Genomic DNA, 13,946 nt, shown 5'->3' on the forward strand with positions numbered 1-13,946 from the left:
GACCTATTCGGGAGTTCTCTAGACCTTCCATGACCAATACGGCATCATGCTTAGTACTTCCGGATAGAGATGTGGACTTTGAGATCAAGCCACAACAATTGAGCATCTTACCTATTTTCCGTGGAATGCCATCCGAGAAGGCCATCAACCACATGCAAGATTTTGAGGCGATTGTAAGCACTATGTCAAAGAGTGGACTTCTGGAAGGTGAGTTCAAGATGCAGTTATTTCCTTTCTCACTTAGAGATGATGCAAAGGGATGGTTTTTGAAGCTACAACCAAGGAGTATACGATCATGGGATGAGTTGACAGACACTTTCTTGGATGCTTACTACCCACCACACAAGACCACTAGCATGAGGCATGAGCTCTTACTCTTCGCTCAACGCGATCATGAGACATTTTGGGAGGCATGGGATAGGTACAAGGATATTTGCAATGCATGTCCCCATCATGGTTTGACTAAGTCGATGATGATTGACGGTTTTTATGGTGGTTTGTTGCCACATGAGAGGAGGAGGGTTGATGTTGCCGCACAAGGTTCATTTCATAGCCATGGTCAAACCGAAGCATGAGATATACTTGAGCACTTGGGTCGACAATCGAGGCAATGGGATGATCATGACTCTAGGAGAGAAAGATTGAGGAAAGATCCATATTATGACACCAAAAGCACTCATGAGACACGGGTTGCTCAAGAGAGCTCTAGTGCGGATTATAGAAAGCTTGAGAGGAAGCTTGATCTACTTCTTCAAGCTCAAGATTATGGTGCACCTACACATCATGTAAAGGCCGCCTCTATGCCTTCATCACTATGTCTACTTTGTGAGTCACCTACACATGCTACTAGTGAGTGTCATTTTGCCTCTAGTTATCCGGATTTTGTTGATGAGCATGCTAAAGCGGTTGGTAGTTTTCCAAACTGACCAAGGAATGATCCCTATTCAAGCACTTATAATCCGGGGTGGAGAAATCACCCAAACTTCTCATGGGAGATAGTGGAGGATCTTCTAGTGCACAACAAGGTGGTGTTTATTCTTATGGAGGGCAACAAGGACCACATTCTTCATTTCTTGGTTCTCATGGCCAAGGGTCTTCATTTGGTACTTCTCATGGAGGTTCTTATGGTTCTCATGCACAAAATGCACCTCCCGGATTTCAAAATAGGCAAGTTCTTCAAGGGGTGCCTAATACCACTCAAGAGCCAACAAAGAACCATATGGAAGAGTTAATAACCGCATTGACCAAATCTCAAGTGAAGACGGAGCAAAATATTTCGGTTCTTACACAAAGTCAAAGTTCTCTTGCTCAAAGTGTGGGAAAGTTAGAAGTTCAAATGGGTCAATTAGCTAGAGAGCTTGGTTCACGCCCACAAGGTGCATTACCTACATAACCGGATCCAAATCCGAGACATGAGCAAGCTAAGGCTATTACTACACTTCGAAGTGGGAGGATTTATGACAATAAGGTACACATGCCTACACCTTCCAACTCCCATTTTAATGTGCATGATGATATGTATGCTCCCACTTCTCCCATATCACATTCTTATGATACATATGTTCCCACTCCTATATATGATCGCCACTCTTCATTTCCATATTCTAATGATGATGATCATGTGTTAGTAGAAAATTGCATTGATAGTAATGATGATAATTTGTTGCATTCATATGGAGCCAACGGGGAAGAAAATGTACCTCTTGGTCATGTTGCTAATGATAATGTGCATATGCATCGTACTTTTATTTCAAAGGAGGATGGGAACCCGGGGGAAGAAAATGTACCCCCGGAAATTGGAGTGGGTGATGTGACTTTGTATACAAAAGGAAGAAATAAGGGGGTGGATAAGGAAGCCAGGGAGGAAGAAAATGTACTTCCCGGAGGTGCACAAGGAAGGAAGACATCTTTATCTCATTCTACATCTTCAAAGTCTCAAGCTTCTAATTCTTTATTCGCACCGCCTAAGCATGTGCATTTTGGCCCCACTACTCTTTTATCATCATATAGGGATCTACAACAAGGGGGAGGAATAAGGCGGAAGCTACTTCATCTACTTCTATTGATACACATGGTTCGTCTTCAAGATTGAGTTCTAGGGATGAGGAAGGTTTCGGCCCTACTAAGCAAGGTGAGGCCGTGAAGGCTACGGATCCTAGCTTGGCTGAAAACACCTCTAGGGATCATTCTATTAGTCAGACTACATCTTCGGATTTGAGTTCTAATGATTCACCACCTATTTCATCATCTAGTGAGCATCGGGATCTACATCAAGGGGGAAGTAATAAGGAGGAAGACAATTCTCATCAAGGGGGATCTACATCTGTGCGTCTATCAAAGAAACGCGGTTTTAAGTTATAGAAAATATAGAAATGTTCCAAATTATTAACAAGGGCAATGATATAGGGCCTCAATGAAGCTTAAGATTTGTGGCCTCAATCCTAGGTGTCAAGTCATGTCACCTATACACCTCATTAATTTGTTAAATCATGTCATGTCATTCTTGAATAAAAAGACTATCTTATCATTTCAAAATCTAATGGCTCTAAATTATTTTAGTTTTCTTCTAGAAAATATACATTATTTTATTCTTTTTTTATTATATATATATAATTCGTCTAAAAAAATTTATATTTATATATTTTTGTGAATATATATATATATATATATATTTATCTATAATTAGTCAATAAATATATATATATATATATATATGTTGTTGAATATATAACGGCTCTAAATTATTTTGACTTTCTTCTAAAAAAATATTGTTTGGTTTTTTTTCCTTTCTTTCTTTTTCATTATCTTGGATTGTTTTCATTATACATATTCAAAAAAAAGTATGGGTGTGTGTATATATATATATATAATTCGTCCAAAAAATTTATATATTTTCGATGGAGAATTAATGTGGTGTGTATATATATATATATTACTATCGTAATTATAATCCATGAAATCTGGTAAATTGAAGTAATATTTAAATCTTTTAATAAATAAATTTAATAAAATCAATGGAAGATTAGTTACCTTACATTAACAAGTTAATTTGAAAAGTCAAAAATTAAATTGGATTCACAAAAATGGAAAGAAAATGTATTTAACTCGTAATTTTAACTCATAAAATCTGGTGATTGAAAACCTAGATATCTAATGTGATGCCTCGGAAATTCGTAATTATTTTCCGAGGAATTTCCGGAATCTAATTTATGGTTGTTGGACGGTTTCGTGGCTCGTGGACGGAGCGGAAGTGTTTCGGACGAATTAATTATTTGAAAAGTATGACTTTAGGGGGGGTTCAAGGTTGACTTTTGATACGTTGAGATTCTCTGAAAACTTCCTTCACGAAAGTTGTAGAGCGCGTCGATACCAGTTCGTGGACATGTGGAACGCGGAAATCGGAGTTTGTATGAGAAAGTTATGAGCGTTTGAAAAATTTGGAAAGTTACTATATATAGGGGTTTCCCTTTCGGGAAAGTTACTATTTTCATTTTGGTAAGTTTCCATTTTCGGAAACTCTCTTTTCTCTCCGTTCTCTCTCTTGATTTTCGACTGACCCGACCCAGACCCGGTGGATCCGACCCGGATTTTCCGACGAGCTCCGGCGACGGCAGACCACCAGACGAGCCCAGATCATTTCGCCTCCTCTGTGCGCTCCTCCCTGTGGTGTTGGTTTGCACGGTGGTTCACCGAAAGGTAGAGATCGGAGCAGCTACAGTCGACGCGATCGGGACCCGACCAGAAATCCACTTTTCCGGTGACGTCTCGGCCGATCCTTCTTGGTTTTGGAATCTCCTCCTCCTTCTGATCATCCTCATGCCCGCCTTGAAAGACGATTTTGCGTGTGGAGTGGAAGATCTAGGTTTGAAAATCTGCGGTGCACAACGAATCTAGGGCTTGATCTGACGGCTGCGATTGGCCGATCTTGCAAGCTTGATCTAGGACGATCTAGGCTGAACCAGACTTAGCTCCAGGTATGAAAGTTGCTCTACTCTTCATGATGAACATTTCTGGTAGGCTTGATTGTTGTGATTTTGAGTTTTGGTCGGTGGTGGTTGTGGTGGTTGCATCGCCGACTGTGGAGGCGTTATGGTGGCCTTCCGGCCATGGAATGGTTAGTTTCTGGTATTGTATATCATCCACTCGTCGATATGAGCGTTTTGATATATAATACGCAATTTTTGGAGATCGTATGATTATATTGTGATTTTTACGGTTTCGGACCGTTTGATGCTTCGATCCGTGAGGATCCGAGCGTCCGATCAACTTGTGGTTTGGACATATCGATCGTAGAAGTGTTCTGAAGACATTGGGTGGTCTCGGATGTGGTTTCGCCTCGATTGGCGTCACTTTGGGGATTTAGTTCAAAACAGGGGTTTCAGACTTAAATAGTTTGTGAATTGTTACTGATTTGAGGTCATTGGTGATTAGGTGCTTCTAAAGGTGAATTGGACGAGTTGTTGGTGATAGTGTTAGTTCGGTTCTGTATAGAAGACGCAGCGGAAGTTTCAAGGTGAGTAATCTCACGAAGTTCATTCACGGATGGGTTGACCTTATTGTTTTGAGAGTTATTTAGTTAACTGCAAACTATAGTTGATATTAGTGGCCTTCCTGAGTGAATGACGACGTATATATATATATATATATTTATTTATGTGGAATATGTATATTCTTGTGGGTTGATGAGTGAATTGAAGCAATAGGTATTGATGGGTTTCATTCTATTGTTTTGGGGCTTGACTTTTTGGGAAACATTGGGTAGGAATTGGGAATTTCTATTGTTGAAAAGTGTCAAGATTTGGTGTGAGTTGCTTTGATGTAATTTGAATGTTTTGATTTAACGACCGGGGGTCGGAAGATTTGAGAGTCACAGGTTGTGATTTCTCCTTTTGGTTTGATTTAACGTTTTGATCCGACGACCGGTGGTCTAAGGATGTGAGAGTCACAGGTTGTGATTTCTCCTTTTGGTTTGATTTAATGTCATGATTTGACGATCGGGGAGGTCTGATGATTGGAGGTCACGGGGTGATATCTCCTTTTATGTGAGTTGAGTAACTTTTGGGTCCTGAGTGACCATTTTGAAAGGTTTTGATCTGACGACCGGGGAGGTTTGAGGATTTGGGGTTGCTGGGAGTGACCTCAGGCATATATATCGGGACTTCACACCTTTGGGCGGGTGAGTGGATACGATCAGTTAGCGCTCTAGTCTATTGCCATGGTACATCATGAGGGATAGCGGGGAGCTATCTGATGCTCATAAGTACGTGTTTTTTTAAAGGAAGTTTCGGGGATTCTTTCTTTTAAATGTCCTGGGAGGACTTGTTTATCATATTAAATTGTCAGAGTTTCAATTATTATGATTTTGTCACGGGGTGACTTGTGTTGATTTGGGAATGTGTTTTAAAAGGGAGTTTCGGGGATTTTTTCTTTTAAATGTCCTGGGAAGACTTGTTTATCATATTAAATTGTCAGAGTTTCAATTATTATGACTTTGTCACAGGGTGACTTGTGTTGATTTGGGAATGTGTTTTAAAAGGAGGTTCGGGGATTCTTTCTTTTAATTGTCCTAGGAGGACTTGTGTATCATATTTAATTGTCAGAGTTTCAATTTATATGATTTGGTCACGGTGTGACCTTTATTGTGATTTTTGGGAAATGCATATTGAATTGTCAGAGTTTTCAATTAATATGACTTTGTCACGGGGTGACTTGTATTCGTTTCTTTTGGGAAAAGAATGTGCTGTTTTGGGAAAATAGGGTGTGTGTCCCTTTTTACGAGTTGATGGGTTTCCTCGTTGGGCGAGTTGTGCATGTGTGGTTTTGAGTTACTCATACGGGCTTGCAAAAGCTTACCGGGTTTGTTGTGTAGCAACCCGGTACACCATTCAAACGGTGTAGGGGTTAATCCTGCAGGTTAGGATAATCGTGGCTGATGCTGAGGTAGCGCCTTTGCAGCTTTACGGTAGGAAGCCATTTTTATGACTTTACCATTGATAAGGACTTCCGTTGTTTAGTTAACTCTGAGCAGGATTTACGTTTATTTGTTGTTGACAATTTAATTCGTAAGCTTATGTAATATATGACTCTATGGAGCAGGTCAATATTGACATAGTGTGTTCAGGGCATCAATATGTACTTGGGTTAAAAGGGAAAAAGTTTCTAGGTATTTTGTATTGATGGCTGAACGTTCACGCATATGTAATTATGGGATTATATATCGATTTTCATGTGTGTAAAATCAGGGGCGTGGCATCTAAATTGATTGGGAAGTTGATATCTGAAAAGAAATTGCTTAATATGGAATACAATATATTGCATATGAGGAAATTAATTTTTGAAAGTATACTTGTTTTGTTGATCCCAAATTTTTCAATAGACAATAATGATTTTTAAATGTGAATGATAGCTTCTATTTTAGTGTAAATATGTCATTAGAAAAAAGTTCCTAGTGAACTCTATTTGTTCATTATTAGCTACTTTGTACTTTTTTGTTCGTATAAGACAAGTTAGTACTTAGCTGACTTTCAATTTCAATGTGAATGATATATGGCTTCAATTTTAGTGCGAATATGTTATTAGGGAAAGATTCCCCGTTGAACTTTACTATTGGCTATTTAGTACTTACTTGTTCATACAAGACACACTAGCTTATTTTAAGTTTCAATGGATGATGACTTCTATTTTAGTGTGAATATGCCATTCGGGAATGGTCTCCAATAAACTTTACTGGCTCATTATTAGCTACTTAGTACTTATTGTGTGTAAGACATGCTAGCTAACTTTAAATTTCAGTATGGATGATGACTTCTATTTTAGTGTAATTATGTCATTAGGAAAAGGTCCCCAGTGAACTTTACTAGCTCATTATTGGCTACTTAGTACTTATTTGTTACTGTAAGACAATGTGGATGATGACTTCTATTTTAGTGTAATTATGCGATTAGAAAAAGATCCTTAGTAAACTTGACCATCTCATCATTGGCTACTTAATACTTACTTGTTCGTGCAAGACATGTTAGCTCTTTCAGTTTCAGTAGATGATGGCTTCTATTTAAGTGTAAATATGCCATTAGGTAAAGGTCTCCAATGAACTCTATTAGCTCATCATTGGCTACTTAATACTTACTTGTTCGTGCAAGACATGTTAGTTCTTTCAGTTTCAGTAGATGATGACTTCTATTTAAGTGTGAATATGCCATTAGGTAAAGGTCTCTAGTGAACTCTACTAGCTAGTCATTGGATACTTAGTATTTATTTGTTACTGTAAGACATGTTAGCTGACTTTAAATTTCAGTGTGGATGATGATTTCTATTTCAGTGTAAATATGCCATTAGGGAAAAGTCCCCAGTAAACTTTACTGGCTCATTATTAGCTACTTATTACTTATTTGTTCGTGTAAGACATGTTAGTTGAGTTTAATGTTAATGTGGACGATGACTTCTATTTTACACCTTCCTTAATTGCACTTTTTCTTTGATTATTGCTGTGTTATACACCTATTGTTCATTGAATTTCTACATAGTATTAATAACATTATGATTGTTTTTTCATGTAAAAATAAACGAACAGTTGTATTAATGAAGTCTCACTTGACTTTTAAGGAACACTTCCTAATGTTGCGTTTGGATGCGACAATATTAAATTATCGAGAAATTTTGAAATGATGGAATCTAGAATTTTATCAATTCAATTTATTAATGATATTTTCTTACCTCTTCAATTATCAGATTTCATAGGTTTTAATTACGATTTCAATACATTTTCTTTCCATTTTTGTGGATCCAATTTAATTTTTGACTTTTCTAATTAACTTGTTAGTGTAAGGTAAACTAATCTTCGTAAGTATAGCCTGCAAAAAAGACCACTCAAGGCGGTCATAGGCCTTGCTGATGTCCAATTTCAATGAGAAGAAACCTTCTGCCTGTGTTCTCAACTTGTGCATAAAATGAGCAACTTCTGTAGCCATGAGAGTGTTATCTGAAATCAGTCTGCCTGGTACATAGGCACTTTGAAGAGGTGAGATAATTTCAGGCAACCACCGTTTAAGTATATTGGCCACCACCTTTGAGCAAATTCTATAAATCACATTACAAAGTGCTATAGGACAAAAATGTGAAGCATCAGTAGGGTTTGTAATTTTTGGAATGAGATAGATATGGGTGAAATTGGACTCATCCCAACTTTCACCCTTTTCCAGAAAATTCCGAATGGCTAAGCACACATCTAGTCCCACAATATGCCAATACTTTTGAAAAAAGAATGGGGACATACCATCAGGGCCTGGACTTTTTGAGGGATGCATCTGAAATAGAGCGACTTTTATTTCTTCATCAGAGTATGGCAGAGTTAGGTCGGCATTCATGAAGGCAGTAACCTTCATTGGTGTGGCACGAAACACAGTAGAAATGGCATCATCATCCACCCCTTCATTTGCAAAAACTTTCTGATAATATTCCAAGAGCATGTGCTTGATAGTTCTTGGATCATTATGCCACTCCCCATTATCATCTTTAAGGCCTTTAATAGTGTTACAACATTTCCTGTTGGAAGCCTTCCTATGGAAGAATGCAGAATTACGATCACCCTCTTTCAACTAAAGGGCACGCGATCGTTGTTTCCAATACTTTTCTTGGAGCGAAAGTAGTTTGCTTTGCCTCACATGGAGATTCCGTTGCATTTCATATTGCATTGGAGAGTAGGGTTGCTTCATAATGTCAAAAAGCTTGTCCTGGATTTCATGCAACTCAGTTTTTTGTTTTTGAAACTCAACTCTGTGCCATTGCATAAGTTGACAACCAGCATTTTTAATCTTAGTGCCAAGTTGTTGTAGAACATTACCTGTAAGGGGTATTGCCCAGTTTCGATGAATAATTTCAGAACATTGTTCATTCCCATACCATCCTTCTTCGAACCTGAATTTCAGTGCATGTCTCCTGAGAATAGTTTTCTCCATTTTGACTTCGATAAGAAGGGGATTGTGATCAGAGTCTGAGGGAGGGAGAGTTATCACTCTGCTAAAAGGATATAAATCTCTCCATTGAATAGTTTGGAAATCACGATCCAAGCGCTCCTTTGTGAATTTGTTTGACCATGTATACTTGCATCCCACAAAACCCATGTCAAGTAATCCATCCAAGACCATTGTGAGCCCCGGAAAAATGTAAAAATATTAGTGAGATCGTTTGAGGGGTTAAATATTCGACCTCGATGGTTATTTAAATACTTGGGAATATTTTTCAGAATTTTTCACAAGGAGAAATTCTTGATTTAAGGGTTTGATAATAAAAGACACGACACAACGAGTCCGTGGGAATTTCCGGAGAGTTTTTCGGATACCTGAGCTATTTTTTACGGATTTTGGAAGTTTGGAATTAAAGAAATTGTTAAAGGAAATTGTTAAGAAAACACGTGGAGCTATCTCAGCCCCCTATTTCCTCCACCGACTGATCGTGGCCGTTTGTTTTCTTTTAAATTGGATGGGATGAGATCAGATTGATCTAGAAGGCTCGGGAATGCTTCGAGCTCCCTCTGACCCGCGACGCGTCCCGACGATCCTAGAAGAAGACCCGGTCGGAACTCCTCCGTCCGGCCATCTCCAGGCAGAGAACCACCAGCTTTCAATTCCTCTTCTCAACGTCAACACGCCCATGGTGGTGGATTATACATGCACGGCTCGTGGGGAGAGATTCGAAGCTAGGAAACTTGAAGCTTTTCCGGCGACTCCGGCATCGTTTGGGTTTTCTGAGGTATGAAACGTACTCCTCTCGTCGAGTTATACGTCTGGGTATAATTAGTTTTGGATTTGGTCGAGTTTAATGATTTTCGATTTTGGGTTGGTTTCGGCTCCGCCATGATTTCGACGCCGGCGGCTGTTCTAGCTCTTCTGGGTTCGTTTTCCGTCTTGCCTGCACCTGTAGACGTGTCAACCTCGACTATAGCTGGATGTTCGAAGCTGCTGGGTTGGTGTACTCTGGTTCCTCCGTTTGTTCATCGTCGAAATTCCGGGAAGTACTGTGTCTTGAAATTGAGCCTAGGTGAGCTACGTTATCTATCTTTAGCCTTGGAGAATTTTGGTTGCTGTTGCCGGATGGGTGTTGTTATGCATGGAGTTTTGGTTTGAAAGTAAAGAACAGGGAGAAGTTATTGGAGAGGTGAAAGTGTAAAGATTAAGAAAATGGTTATTAATCGGAATTGAAGTAGTGATTTGGTTTGCAATGATTTTGGTTGATGAATGAAATTGTCGATGGTACTAGTCAGTGGCGGAGCCAGGTTTCGATTTAAGGTGGGGCACTCACAAAATATCAAAACTTAATTACAAAAAAAAAAAAAAAAAAAACTAAAGTGATATACATCTTGTAAATTGTCTAAGCAATAACATAACTATATTAATTTTATAATTCAAAAGTAGAACCATAGCACTACATACGTAATATATAATTAACTACATATGTAATACATAATTATATATAATCCCACATGTTCAAGCCAAACAAGAAAAGGAAAAAAAAAAGACCCACAAAGCTTACAACAAGAAACATCGAACCCTTGACCATATTGTTATGGATTCAATAGGACAACCACTACACCAGAGCAGCTTTGTTACAATGTGGAGAAGCTAATATATATTTGTACTAAAACTCTAGTGGGTCACAGGACCCACTAGGCCACTATGTGGCTCCGCCCCTGGTACTAGTTCTGGGTTTCGGGTTTTGGTACAACTGCAGAGTTAAGTGGGTGTCCTTAGTAGTTTTGGACACACTTCATTTGAATTGGAAAGTTGTTGGGTGTCCATAGTAAATTCAATGAAATTACTATGTGACGTGATTGTGAAGAAAAACAGAAATTAAATGTTAAAAGGCATATAAATTGGTCAGTATTCCAATTTTAAGTGAGTGAAATGTTCGGTAATTGGGCTAATTATTGAATTTGGTCAAACTTTGGTCAATCCTGGTCAAACCAAGAAAGTGGGTTGGACGATTAGATAATCGTCGCGATTTTAATTAAGTGTTTAACGGACCATTAACGATTATTATGTCGGAATCTAGGACTCCAGTTACCCGAGGAACGGAAGGTTCGTGAATTTCGGACGACTTCGGAATCCAGGTAGGGGATTCGGGGCCTTTCTCGGTTAGTAGTTTTCCCGTTTTATATAAAGTGAAGCATGATGCATGTTAAATTATATGGTATGGTTATGTTTAAATGCAATGCATACTAACCATTCCGTGAGAGATATCGTTGATGGCTTGAGAGCGAAGGGTGGCTCTGACTTCCTTGGGTTCGATCCCCAAAACCTCCGGAGGGTTAGCTACACCGGTCGGACGGTGCGCGATCGTAATGACGACCCGATTCCGTGTGTGTAGCTAGGTAGCGGACGCTCTCGCTACGCTTACCTGGTTATGAATTGATTTGAGGTAAGGTCGTGTAGTTGGTCTATGGGACCGGCCATCAGGTATTGTTTTGGGCCCGTATTTACTTGAAGTTCATGCATCGGATTTTATATCGGAAAACCATTTAGGTTGTCATTCTTAAAGAAAATGCATTTACATATGTTTTTACACTGGCGCCACAAAAGTCTATTTAAAAACCTAGCCGGGGTGAAGTCCCTAATGAGCAGCGAGGACGAAAGCTCACCCCTACAACAGTGTGGATGCAGGTACTGTGCACTGGTGACGGGATTGAAGGACGGAGCGGGTGAGCGGAGTCAACTTCGATAAATAGTTGTAATGGGAACAGGTTCCGAAGTTTAATTCCATTTCTTGATTATTTAGTGTTATCTCCGAAGTAGTTGATTGATCATTTACCATTTATTCTAAATTCGATACTCGGAGATGTCGATTATTTCTTGACTCCTTGTTGACTCAAGAGTTTTCAAGTTTTCACCTCAATATTATTTTAGACGTTTTCGCTGTGCGGTTTACGAAAAATTATTTAATAAAATGCCTTGCGGGGTTCTGGAATGTAAATCGAATCTTCGGTTTATGTTTTGGGGTCTCGCGGCGCTGTGACGTGCTCAAGCTGGTGAGGTGCAGTTTGGGGCGTTACAACCATAGTTTGGCGAAACTTATTCATTGCAGTTGCAGCACGAGGAACTCCACCTGATTTATCAGCATGAGACATTATTTCATTGAAGTCCCCCGCCATAAGCCAAGGCAAAGAGCAGTTTTATTGTGCTAGGGTTTCAATCATGGACCAAGTTTGATTGCGTTCAGTCCTTGACGCAACACCATAAATCCCTGTGAAGCGCCAAGAGGCAGGAGCTCCACTTTCACACACTTCTACATCAATATGATTTGGAGAAGAAGAACGAAAATTCCCATGCACTTCAGGACCCCAGAGAAGAGCTAGGCCCCGAGAATCCTTTTGCTTTGGAAAACAGAAGTTTCCAACAAAGCCTACACGACCAGTGATGGTGTCAATCAGTTTCTGAGAGAAAGATCAATTGAGGACGTTTTGCTTGAACCATATCAATAAGTGCCCTTTGTGTTTCTTGATTAACAATCCCTCGACAATTCCAAACGAGGATGTTGCCCTGCCACATGATCGACGACAAAGAGTTGGTATGCACGGAGGCTTGGAGGCGTCGCACAGAGGTTGACGGCGCTTAGGGTTTTCCTATGAGAAATGAATATATGGCCAAAGAATCCAAAGAAAAATAAATATTACGAAAAAGTCGGGTTTTGCTTCCAACTGGATCAATATGATTATGAGGTGTGTTACCTCAGTGAGTTATGCTATCTTAGTGAATGGTGAGGCTACTACTACTGTGAAGCCAACAAGGGGTATAAGGCAGGGAGATCCTCTCTCACCATACTTGTTTATTCTATGTGCTGAAGGATTATCTGCTTTGATTTCTCAAGCTGTTCATTCTGGATCTATCCAAGGGTTAAGGATGTGTCCACAAGCTCCTACCTTGCATCATCTCTTTTTGCAGACGACAGTTTATTATTTGGTTCAGCTACTCCTGAAGAATGTTATGCTTTTAGAGAGATTCTAAACACTTATGAAAGAGCTTCTGGTCAGCAGGTAAACTTTCAAAAAAGCTCTGTTGTCTAACATCTCGTATCACCTCCAGCGATACCAAGATTCCAAAAGTGGTCCCACCACCCAACAATCAAATTCCAAGTTCAACCCATAAGGGGTTTGACTCAAAATATAACTTAGAACTCTGGTCAAACTATGACCTGAAATACTTCCTTAGTCAGCTGGGAAAACCCACATCCTTAGAGTTACTCTTACTACTCTTATAAAATCTCAACCATTCCATCTATCAATTGCTCCATCAAAAACTTACCACAATTCAATCCCTCGACTTCACGATTCAGAATCCGAATCAAACTCCGTATCACATAGTAATTCACTTGAACCACTATGGATACCCAACAATGTCACTACAATCAATACCTGAAATTGCGTTAAACCATTTCACCTAAAATCAATAACCAAAGACACACACTCTCGTCCAATATCATTTATAGAGAGTTAATTCTAATCCTCTCCATTATTCACCGACCAAGATCAAACTCCATTGCAAAACTTTAAGTGTCCCGCCTACTTAAACTTAAAACACAAAACGACTTCAAAACTCACTTCAGTCCATCTCCATACTCACTACGATCCAAAACTTAAGAAGACATATTCATAACTCAAAGAGCCAAAAATCAATTTCCTTCACTTGAACAAAACTATGTCCACAAGTCATGGTCAGGTCAACAGACCAAGGTGTCCAAATAGAGGAAAATTCCAATCCGGGTTTCTTTGTGAATTGCAAAATATCGTTCCAAAATGTTGCTTGCAACACCAACCACGTCTACGTGACACATCCCCCGAAACTCGGTTCAAAGTCAGAACCACTATTACTGTTAGTCCCACTTCAAACAACGATTCTGATTCTAAGTATTCGGAGACAGCCCAAAGCTATAGTCGCTCGTCTCAGTCACTCAAACAC

General features: G+C 39.3%; 1 long non-coding RNA gene and 1 other non-coding gene across 2 annotated transcripts; one reads left to right on the forward strand and one right to left on the reverse strand.

Annotated features, from left to right (window-relative positions):
• Positions 1-353: 353 nt before the first annotated feature.
• LOC112168528 lies at positions 354-460 on the reverse strand. The gene has a single exon (XR_002924289.1). It is a non-coding gene; the product is annotated as a small nucleolar RNA R71 (small nucleolar RNA).
• A 9,026-nt stretch (positions 461-9,486) lies between these two features.
• Positions 9,487-13,277, forward strand: LOC121048995. The gene is made up of 3 exons (XR_005799094.1): positions 9,487-11,412; positions 11,644-11,734; positions 12,031-13,277. It is a non-coding gene; the product is annotated as an uncharacterized LOC121048995 (long non-coding RNA).
• Positions 13,278-13,946: the final 669 nt, after the last annotated feature.

This window comes from Rosa chinensis, chromosome 5 (genome assembly GCF_002994745.2).
Source record: "Rosa chinensis cultivar Old Blush chromosome 5, RchiOBHm-V2, whole genome shotgun sequence".
Classification (NCBI taxonomy): Eukaryota; Viridiplantae; Streptophyta; class Magnoliopsida; order Rosales; family Rosaceae; genus Rosa; species Rosa chinensis.